We start from the raw sequence: 10770 nt of genomic DNA, 5'->3' as shown, positions 1-10770 counted from the left end.
ATAAATTAAAATAAATAAGGGGCTAGTGGTTTGGGTCATGACCACACCCTTAGGATAGTGGTTTTGGATGGTGGATTAGAGGTGGGTTACATGGCACTAACATGGAGGGTCATGGTGGTCATAAGGGTCATGACCACACCCTATAGCCTAAGTGTCATATATTGGGCTTTATTACTGATCTAAAATCATCTTATGTGAAGTGTCACTTGTGTCCGCTTTTTATTCATGTATTGTTAGCAACGTATGTTCAAATTTCAACTAACGATTATTTTAAACATTCATGACATTATGACAAGGTCATGTAGGATCTATTTTCTACAAGGGATGAGGAAATCATAACATCATACTCGTGTTATCTATTCAAGACAAAAGTTTAGACACTCAGTCCACATATGTAGAGATATTGTTATGCACCGATAATTTTTAATTGTGTGTGGTGGTCCAAATACATCGGAGGTCTTTAAAATTACAAGATCAATCGATCCTCCCTGTGTTAATCCCTTAATGATTGCATCATACAAAGTGAGTAAGGTCACGAAAGCCAAGAAGAATGGAGGTTTGGGTTTGAAGAAATTGGATTATTGTAATAGTGCGTTGTTACTAAAGTGGGTTTCGCGGTATACGGTGGAGCCTTTTGCTTTATGGAGACGAATAGTTGATTCATTACATTGCACTAAAAGGAAATGGGGAATAATGCCGATTAATGGACGTATATCCGGTACGTGGAAGAACATTGTTAAACATGGGTGCAACACTAAAGTCGAAAGTCGAACCTTACATGATTGCTTGAAGGGCAAATTGGGGAATGGGACGAGTATACGATTTTGGATCGATGTTTGGTGTGGAGATGAAGCGTTCAAAGACAAGTTTCCTAACCTTTTTAAGATTGAAAAGAACAAGTTGGTGACGGTTGCGGATCGGCTAGCCTCTTTGAAAGATGGTTCGTGTGGGTGGAATCAAAGGGAAGAGAATTTTACTGAATCTATGAAGAAAGATCTGACTGTTTGTTTGAGAATGGTGGAGGATTTTCATTGCACGGATCGCTTAGATGAGTGGACGTGGACGATAGATAATTCTGGTTTGTTTTCTGTGAAAGCTACTAAAAATTGGTTGCAAAAGGAAGCTGAAGATAATACGGGCTTTGCTTTGGAATGGTGCAAGTGGATTCCGGCTAAGGTCAATATTTTCGTGTGGCGTGCGGAGTTGGATAGAATCGCTACAACTTCGGCTTTGGAAAGAAGAAACATTATGGTCCCTAATAAAAACTGTGTTTTTTGTGATGATTTCATAGAGACGACGGAGCATTTATTTTCGGGATGCATATTCTCGTCAGGGGTTTGGTTGGCGATAGCTTCTTGGTGCGGCGTCCCTAATCTTTTCGCTTTCTCTATTCGGGATGTTGTTACCATGCATAATTTGGTGGGCTTCAAAGGTATTAAGAAGGTGGCGTTCCATGGGGTCATGTATGTTGCCGTTTGGAGCATTTGGCGGGCTAGGAATCAATGTATCTTCTCGGATAAAAAGCTAAAGGTCATGGAGGTTATCGCGGAGATTAAAAGTTTAAGTTTTCTTTGGTTTAGGTCTAGATACAATAAGGGTTCTATAGATTGGAACTCATGGTGTAAATTTGACGTGATGTAAGTTGCCCGTGCCTATGTCTCCTACTTGGAGACATGGGGCGGTTTGGTGGTTTTTATAAAGTTTACCTTTCAAAAAAAAAAAAAAAAAAAAAGAGTAAAGATGGGGGAATTGTGACAAAATGTTGTCATTAAATCACACCGTGTCACTATTATGCCCACACAACAAACCAACAACCATGTATTTCTAATGATTTGTACCTTTTCAATATTTTATGCTCAATATGTTGTTTTTGCATTATTGTCCTTTCAAGAAGTTGACAACGTATAAAAGTGGTTCATACCTTAATAATTTAGCGACTTATGGTCATAACGTATAAAAATGATTCATACCTTAATAATTTAGCAACTAATGTTAGTAATATAATGCAACATTGGTAGCGAACGATGTTTATTTGCAATACACTTTTCTCATGGATAAAAAGGGATCGAGGAAAATGATAAATATAAACTCTAGTATGAGTTTACACCTTGTCACAATAGGTTGATGCAAATAGAATCTTACTTTGTGGTCTTCCGCTAAGGAGACAGGGTATCATCCACTGTGTTCCAGAGTTTACTAATGGAAAGAAAGGAAAAGAAACAAAAAGAAAATAAAAATATTTTGTGTTCCAGAGTTTCATTTACGGAAAGAAAAGAAAGGAAAATAAAACATATCGTGTTCCCAAGTTTCATTTAAGGAAGGAAATGAAAGGAAAACTAGGTTATATTTTTTAGTTTTTTTATCCTTCCGATTTGGAAGGAAATGGGGGAAAGACATCTTTTTTTTTCCTTTCTCGTCCTTTCCTTTCTCACTTTTACTTTCTTTTTCTTTTCCCACGTTAACTTAACTCGGGAACAGAGCGTAAGAGCATTTACAATAGAATCTCCGTCTTCATCTTTATCATTAGACTAAATATCACCATTCTTTTAGTCTATCTCTAAATTTTGTTTAACCTACCACATCTTATTCTCCATCTCTATCTTTGTCTCGCTCACTAATCACTTATTTTGTTATATTTTCTCTTCCTTAAACATTCATAAACATTTTATATATATGATGAATAGTATATCTCTATATTTAGAGTATCGCTATTCATAAAACTTTAAATTTTGGAGATAGACATGGAGATGAAGGTTTTGATGGAGATGCAAATTAGAGGAAACATCTAAATTTTTGAGAGAGTAAATTACAAGTTTTGTTCTTTATGTTTGTATCAGATTGCAATTGCAGACGGTGTCCTTAACCTTTAAATTTGACGAGTTTTGTCCTTAACGTTTCAAAATCTTGCACGTTACGTCCTTTAGCCCTAACCTAGTTAATTTTTTTTTTTGTTAGATTTGGTTACCCAAGGGCAATTTGGTCTTTTTACCTATAAATTCAAAATTATTTTAATAAAAAACGAAAATAAATTTAGAAAACCAATATTATATTATTATATATACACACACTCTATCTCACACCCCTCTCTCTCTCTCTCTCTGTCTACCCCTCTTTCACTCCTCTCTCTCTCTCTAGATTTCAGCCACCACCGCCCACCACAACCCCAACCCCAACCGCCACCTTACTATTCGGTTCTGCGTTGACACCGCCAGAAGTGACCTCTGATGCTGCAAGTTTGAAGATAAGTTGTCATCCAGTTGTTGATTTTGTTGATTATTACTGAAAGGAGGTGGTTAAATGTGGAATTAATTGTGGAAATTAGGGATGCTGCAAGTTTGAAGATAAATTGTCATCCAGTTGTTGATTTTGTTGAATATTACTAAAAGGAGGTGGTTAAATGTGGAATTAATGGTGGAAATTAGGGTTTGTGTTAGGGTTTCTGATTGTTTGGTTAGGGAGGTAGAGAGAGATGTAGAGCGAGAGAGGTAGATATTACAATAAAATCATCTGGGAGATCAAAAGTGAAAAAAAAAATGCTTTCCTTACAGAATTCGTTGTGGGTCACTGCAAAAGTATGTATTTTCCAATTTTTTTAATCACCAAATCATTTGGATTTATTCCAGGTTAGTGAGGCAAAAGTATGTATTTTTTCCAAATTTTTTTAACCACCAAATCATTTGGATTTATTCCAGGTTAGTGATTTTCAGTTTCTCATTCAATCTTCACTCAATCATATGATATCACCCTTTCTTCTTAAAACCTCTGCAACTGTGTGTGTGAAACACTGTCATGACGGTAGAGGGTATCGGTTCATTTAAATCACACATTACCAAAATAGTCCGGAATCGGTGGAGAGATCGGTATCGGTTCATTTAAACCTCTGCAACTGTGAGGTTGCCGGAATCGGTGAGATCGATGGTTGTGACGGTGGTGGTGGTGGTGGTGAGGAGGAGGATGGTGGAGAGGAGGTGGTGGTGGATGATGGTGAATAGATCTGGTACAAAATAGTCCCTGAATAATTTTTTTTTTACAAAATAGCCTCCGGAAAGGTGCAATGACAAAAATACCCTCATGTGCAAGGCACATGACCATACTTAACCAAAAAAATCTAACTTGGTTTAGCCTAAAGGACATAACGTGTAGGATTTTGAAACGTTAAGGACAAAACTCTTCAAATTTAAAGGTAAAGGACACCGTCTGCAATTTGGTACAAACATAAAGGACAAAACTTGTAATTTACTCTTTTTGAGATGAAGATAACTCAAGATGTTCTTCCGGTTTCAGATTTTTTACTAGAAAAAAGTAACCTAATAGCATACCCATTTAAAGTTTGGGTAAGTAGGATTAGAGTTAATTTGGGTCAGAATGTTTGGTTTTCTGGTTATGATGTAAATTGAATTTTTTTTTTCACATCATAACATCAAATTTTAACATCATCTGACAATATTCAAAAGTCACAAACAAACTATAATCCCAAAACTTAATGTTCCAGACATCCTAAGACTCCAAACCAAAGCGCGCGCACACACACATATATAAGACAACAAATGTTTGAGTTTGTTTTTGGGTTGGGTTGTTCGGGGTTAAAGTAACCCAATAACCGACTCATTTGAGGTTCAGGTTGACAAGGTTTGTCAGGGATACTCTACTCTAATTAGGCTTCGGATTCATGTCCGGTTTTAGATAAAAACAACAACCCTAAATATAAATGTGGATGCTCTAACATCCTTACCCCACCCTAATCTTCTATAGTAGCACCACATCATTTTTTCCCATTTCATCTCTAATCTAACATCCTTACCCCACCCTAATCTTCTATAGTAACACCACATCATTTTTTCCCATTTCATCTCTAAATAATCAAATTTGTTATCTTTCACATCCCTATATTACTATTCGCTATACAACCTACATAAAATATAGTATATAAAATTATATTAGCTAATAAACAAAATTCTCCAACATTGTTGTTTGATCGCTTTGAGGCATTGCCCATCACTTCCTTGCATAGGTATCACGTAAGGTAGGGCAGTGTTCTCTAGTTGTACCCCATGCTACTTCACTCGCCCCGCTTACATACTACAACCACACCCACCTTCCTAACACCTTTTATTTCATTAAATTATATAACACTTTCTAATATGCAAATCTTAAATTTTTTTTAACTACTCACTAAATCATTAAGTCGAGCAACTCGCTGACACAGTTAACATAAAAAGATAATGTTTGAGCATTAACATGTTTAACATAAAAATGTTGTTAGTACCCACTTAGTAATATAGCTAACTGAAAGTATAATTACAATAAAACTAACTTGATTTATGTAACACTCAAGTATTCCCATTATCACTAACAATACATTAGGGTGGAAGGGGTGTTCATTGACAAAATCCTCCCACCAACCAATCTAACGGTGCCACCCGGACAAAAATACCCGACGACGCTCCGCCCACCCTTTACAAATACAATCTTCATTTAACTAACTTCCTAATTTTCTTTTAAAAAAATAATCTATATCTATACTATATTATAATGCATGAGGCAAGAGCATTTTAAGATACCTAAAAAATAAGAACTTTTTTCCCCCTTTATTTATAGAAAGACCCCTAAAATGAGGATAGTTTGGTCTTTTAAACACTATTTATTTTTTAGCCCCTAAACTTATTACACTTAAATCCCTAAGGTTTTAACAAAATTATAGATAATTAGTTACAATTCCCCCCTCCATAACAAACTTTTAATTTTTTTACTTATTCTTGACATATCTTATAAACTATAATGTTTAAAAAAAATCCAAAGATCGCATGACGACCTACACATTTTTGTCGATGTTTTGATATATGTATTGGTCAATATTAACATGCGGATTAAAATGTACAAGTAGATGATGCATTAGTCTACAAGTGATTAAAACCCGACATACTTTTAGTCATCATCACAAATAAAATAAAGATTAAAAACACTATCATTTTTAAAACTAAAACTATTGTAGAATAAGTGAATAAAAGTTTTGTTTACACCTTAGTCAAATATCAACAAAACTTTCTACTTAGAGGACTAACAAATTCTTATAGTTAGCCGAGCGGGAATTTTTTTTTTTTTTAAATTTAAACTCTAAATGTACAAGTAGATGATGCCTTGGTGTTACAAATGATTAAAGCCTTACTACTTTCAATATTAACGTACATATTAAAATATACCAGTAGATGATGTCTTTGTGTACAAATGATTAAAACGTAATTTTAGTCATCGACACAAATAAAATATAGATTAAAAGCTAAAAACACTATTCATAAAACTAAAACTATTGTTAAATAATTGATTAATAATTTCTTTTACACTTTAGTCAACTATCAACAAAACTTCCTAATTTGAAGGGACAATAAAATCATATAGTTAATTAATGGGAAAAAGTTTTTTTTTTTTTTAATTTAAACTCCAAACTACAGTACTAAAGGTTTATTCTCTAAATCTATTTGTACGATACTACATTATAATGCAAACAGAAAGGCAAAACGCAATTTTCAACATGCAAAAACCTTTAAATTCTATTGTTCAAGCATTTAATCTACCAATAATTGTTGAAAAGCCATCATAAAACAGATTTATGTGGCTTTCTCAAACACCCTTGGAATCCTCTTGAGTGGGATTTCAAAATTCGAACACCCTTGAAATCTAGCGGGCTTTCAAATTTCAAACACTCCTGATTTTCAGATCCTAAACAATCTACTCCTATATCTTCTCAAACCACCAACCCACCTCTCTCCCCTCTAATCCATGCATTCCGCCGCCAGTGATTATACCCCTGTTTCTCCCCTTCTTTTCCTTCTATAATCACCATTCTCACTATCAAAATTAGGTGTTGTTTAATTCTATCATGTGACGGTGGTTACATGTGCTCCAAATAGCCGAGACAACATCTGAGAACACATCTATAGTAACGATGACGGTGATTTATTCCGGTGAAGATTCTAGAGTTCCGATGACATCAGGTATGTTCCAATGAGTTTTTCGGCCATCCTAATTTTGATGCATGTTTCCATTTTCGTGTAGATCGGACCTGGTAGTGACGTTTGAACTATTTCGGTTGTTGTAGCTTCTCTGACAAGCTTCGGGTAACCCATGATGACCACCGACGAAGATGGTTCAAGACGCCGACAACTGCTCCGGTGACGACGACCGTTATCAATCATCTACAATGTCGTTGCTGGTGCTTCTTCTGGTTTGTTTTCTACATTCAATCTTTTAACTTTAATTAGATAATTAATGAATCAGCGGTTGGTGAGATTGCCTTTTAGTTTAGCGTTTGATTTGAGGTATTGTCGTTGATTATTGATTTTTTTTATGAATTTTGTTGTATGTGTAGGGTTATTGTTGCTACTTTCTAATGTCCTTTAGATGGAATCAAAATGAGGTTTCCGGCTCATGGTCTTCCGCACGGTGGAACTAAGATGTTCTTGGGTTTGAGATTGTGTTCTTTTATATGGTAGATCCTCCTCCTAACACTACAACCTTGACTACAAGATTCAGCTCTTTAGTCTTGTTTTGTTCCTGTTGTAGTATTACTTGTAAAAGTTATTAGCAATACTATAGAGTTCATACACTTTGTTGAAATTCGTGATAAGGTCTTGCTTTCTGCAACACGCACAGACCCGTTATGCAACTGTGAACTCTGTCAGTTTTGTTCGTTTGTTTCTGTTCGATTGTAGAGGTAATTAATGCAGTCCTCCATTTCGGTTTTGTATTATGCAGCAAATAAAGGTATAATGCTTCACATCTTTATTCTTCCACTATATAGTGTTATATTATGGATGTCCAACTATGAATCTTTGTTATATCTTAGAGGAGAGTTGTTGGTCTTCATAAATTTATAACCGTTGGATCAACGGATATAACTGATACATGGGAACAACTAGAGGAGGGCTTACTTCCGTAAGATCTATAAAAAATGAATGGTCTTTGATATTGTATGAAAGTGGCAAATATTTGGCATTTCATAAAAATATGATTATTGTTTAATTTTATTTAAGTTTTGTGCTTTTACAGTCTAGAAACCGAAAAGCATGTTTCAAGGATCATTGTAACTCTTTCTAAGAGGGAACTGAATACGTCCGGTTTGTCTTCTCCAGCATTTATTTTGCTTCACTGATCTTAGATTTAATTCGTTAAAATATTGAGCGATTTGGTTAATGAATTAGTATATACATAATATGTTTGTTTATATTTTAGAAATTATGAGAAGCTTGAACCCATTTTGACCCGTCGTCCTACCCGATCTAATCCGCCCATTTAGCGAGGCATAACTGCAAATTTTGCACTTTTTGTCTTCCAAGTTCCACTTTCACCATTTTATGTTTTATTTTTCGTTTCTTATGGCGATGATAGATTTCCCACCCGTTGTTACGTGCGGGATAAAAATGTATGATACTTAGTTGACAAAAACTTAACAGTTAATTTAAAACTTTTCTCACTGACAGAAAAAAACCAAATACTATTAAATTAAGCTTTTTTGTGTTTTTTTACTTACCAGAAAGTGTTGGCCAGTATTGAGCAATGTACTGATCTTTTACAAAGACACACTTCTGAAGACTTGGAATGTGCTTTGAGTTTCTATCTGATTTTGCAGTTGAGGAGGTATGAAGTGGTCATTCAGACTCTTATAGCTGATAAAGCAGATACATCCACAAGCTCTTCTTCTAGGCCATGGAGATCACATATCATCATTAAATCTTTTTTTTAAACATAGATAACAATATCATTCCACATGAAAAAGGGCAATTACAAAGCAATGGCAAAAACTACCTACTTTTATTTAGGAAGGCTAGATGAGGCTCTAGAGTTCTTACAAAAACTAGAGAATTCAGACCATGTTACAAAAAGGTAGCCTTCTTCATTTTGTCTTATTTTCTGCTCCCATACATTTCTCCAATGGACGTCATGCAAACAACACAATGGTTTAAATTTTTGTGCCATTGATTTCCAGTGAAGGAAATACAACCCAGGAATTAGCAATACCTTATACTGCTGCTTTATTTTGCAGCTTTGAATCTCCTCCATTTGCATCAATATACTTTTGCAATCGCACTGCAACGTACCAAGCTTTGGGTCAAATCACAGATGTCAATGCAAATTGAAGCCTAGCTATAGCCCTTGATCTAAACTATCTCAAGGTTCATTTATGTTCTATCCAACGCGTCAAACGGGTTAAATCAAAATATATATTTATTTATTTTTAGTTAAAAAGGGAATGGGTAAACAATTGTCTAAAGTGTTTTTATTATTTTGTAAGAGGTTGTAAAACAATGTAAATTGATTGTAAAAAGTGTTTGTAAGTATAAGACCATTATCATACAATTTGGGCTTGATATGTTTGATAATAGTCTCATTTTTAGTATGCGTCAAAACCCGAACAATTTTTTTTTCTTTCCTGTATATTGTTTATCTTGTTGGTATGCGTCAAAACCCGAACAGATTTCAGTATACCACAAGTGTAAGAGCATTACGATACAATTTAGGCTTGATCTTTTTGAAGCTATTTTTAAGTAATTTAATTTATTTATATGTTTGGCCATTAATAAAATTGATAATATTTGTTTAGTCATTGATCTTAAATGATATTGTCAAGTAATCTGGACGCACTACTTAAATGAAAGTAGTTAACCGTAGATGGATAAAGAAGAGTGCCTTTGTGTTTAGTTATGTAAAGGATTATAAGTAAATCTAATTAAGAAAAGTGGTAGGATAAAAATGAATATAAAATTAAAGTTGGTATATTAGTGTAACGTTTGTATCACTAGGTTATTACTACTTATCAACTGTGGTGTGAACAAAATAGACTTTGCGGGAAATGAATACGAAGAAGACGCAAGCAGTGAAGAGTTTTTATTTTTTTTTCCTTTTTATGAGAGATGGTATTATAGCAACAAATTTTTCTTTGGCAACGATGACGAGCCATTATCGTGACCAATAATATGTGATGTGTTTTCAAAGTTACTCTAAAAAATGTGTGGAATAGATATAAATTGTCAGTGGGAATTTTATTGTGTTTGACTTTAAAAGTCAAATAGTTTTGAATATTTTACACAGTTGGTCGTACCTGAGGTTAGAAGCAATGGCCTTTGTGATTGGCTTTGCTGATTTTTCTACGTTCTTGATAAAACTACTGATAAACAAGAAGATTTAAATGTGATTAAGTTCTGATAAGCATTGAAAGCAACAAAATTATACAAAAGTTGAAGAACTAGAACATGAAGATAGATTATCTTAGATTAAGTTCTGATAAAACTACAACAATGCTTTCTAATTATTATTACTATATATTACTAACAGAATTGAAATGAATAGTGATTTTAAAATTATAATAATATATAGTTTTTTTAATACTTTTATTATTTAATATTACTATAATAGTTATTTTCTTTACTTTTTAACTTTAATTCTTTTTTTAATATCAGGGGTTGGGATAACTTGGTGTCAACCGGTATCGAAAATACCGGGACAGTTCTGTTCTGTATCAGTACATGAAGGTAAAAATCGGTACTAATACAGAAAACGCCAAAAGGTGGTGTCGAATTGATATTGGAAATATTTTGGTTCGGGAAATTCAGTGCTGTTACCCGGTACCATTTGCTCATCCCTGATCACGGTTACCGTACGAACAACGGTATCGTACAATTTTTTTTTGTTGATTTTCTTCAACTTTTATTTTTTTTTTCTTTTTTTAGTTTCAGGGGTAGGGATGAGCTTGGTGCCAACAGATACAAAATCGGT

At 34.2% G+C, this 10770-nt stretch overlaps 1 long non-coding RNA gene across 2 annotated transcripts; it reads left to right on the top strand.

The window, feature by feature from the left end:
• The first annotated feature begins 6603 nt into the window (after positions 1-6603).
• LOC110865860 lies at positions 6604-9365 on the top strand. Of its 2 annotated transcripts, XR_002551033.2 has the most exons (5): positions 6606-6992; positions 7097-7222; positions 7367-8114; positions 8627-8880; positions 9041-9364. It is a non-coding gene; the product is annotated as an uncharacterized LOC110865860 (long non-coding RNA). The 2 variants fall into 2 exon arrangements; XR_002551032.2 differs by having other exon boundaries at positions 6604-6992; positions 7367-8880; positions 9041-9365.
• The last annotated feature ends 1405 nt before the right edge of the window (positions 9366-10770 follow it).

This window comes from Helianthus annuus, chromosome 15 (assembly GCF_002127325.2).
Source record: "Helianthus annuus cultivar XRQ/B chromosome 15, HanXRQr2.0-SUNRISE, whole genome shotgun sequence".
NCBI lineage: Eukaryota > Viridiplantae > Streptophyta > Magnoliopsida > Asterales > Asteraceae > Helianthus > Helianthus annuus.
The sequence above is the reverse complement of the archived record's forward strand: the minus strand, read 5'-3'. Positions and strand labels throughout refer to the sequence as shown.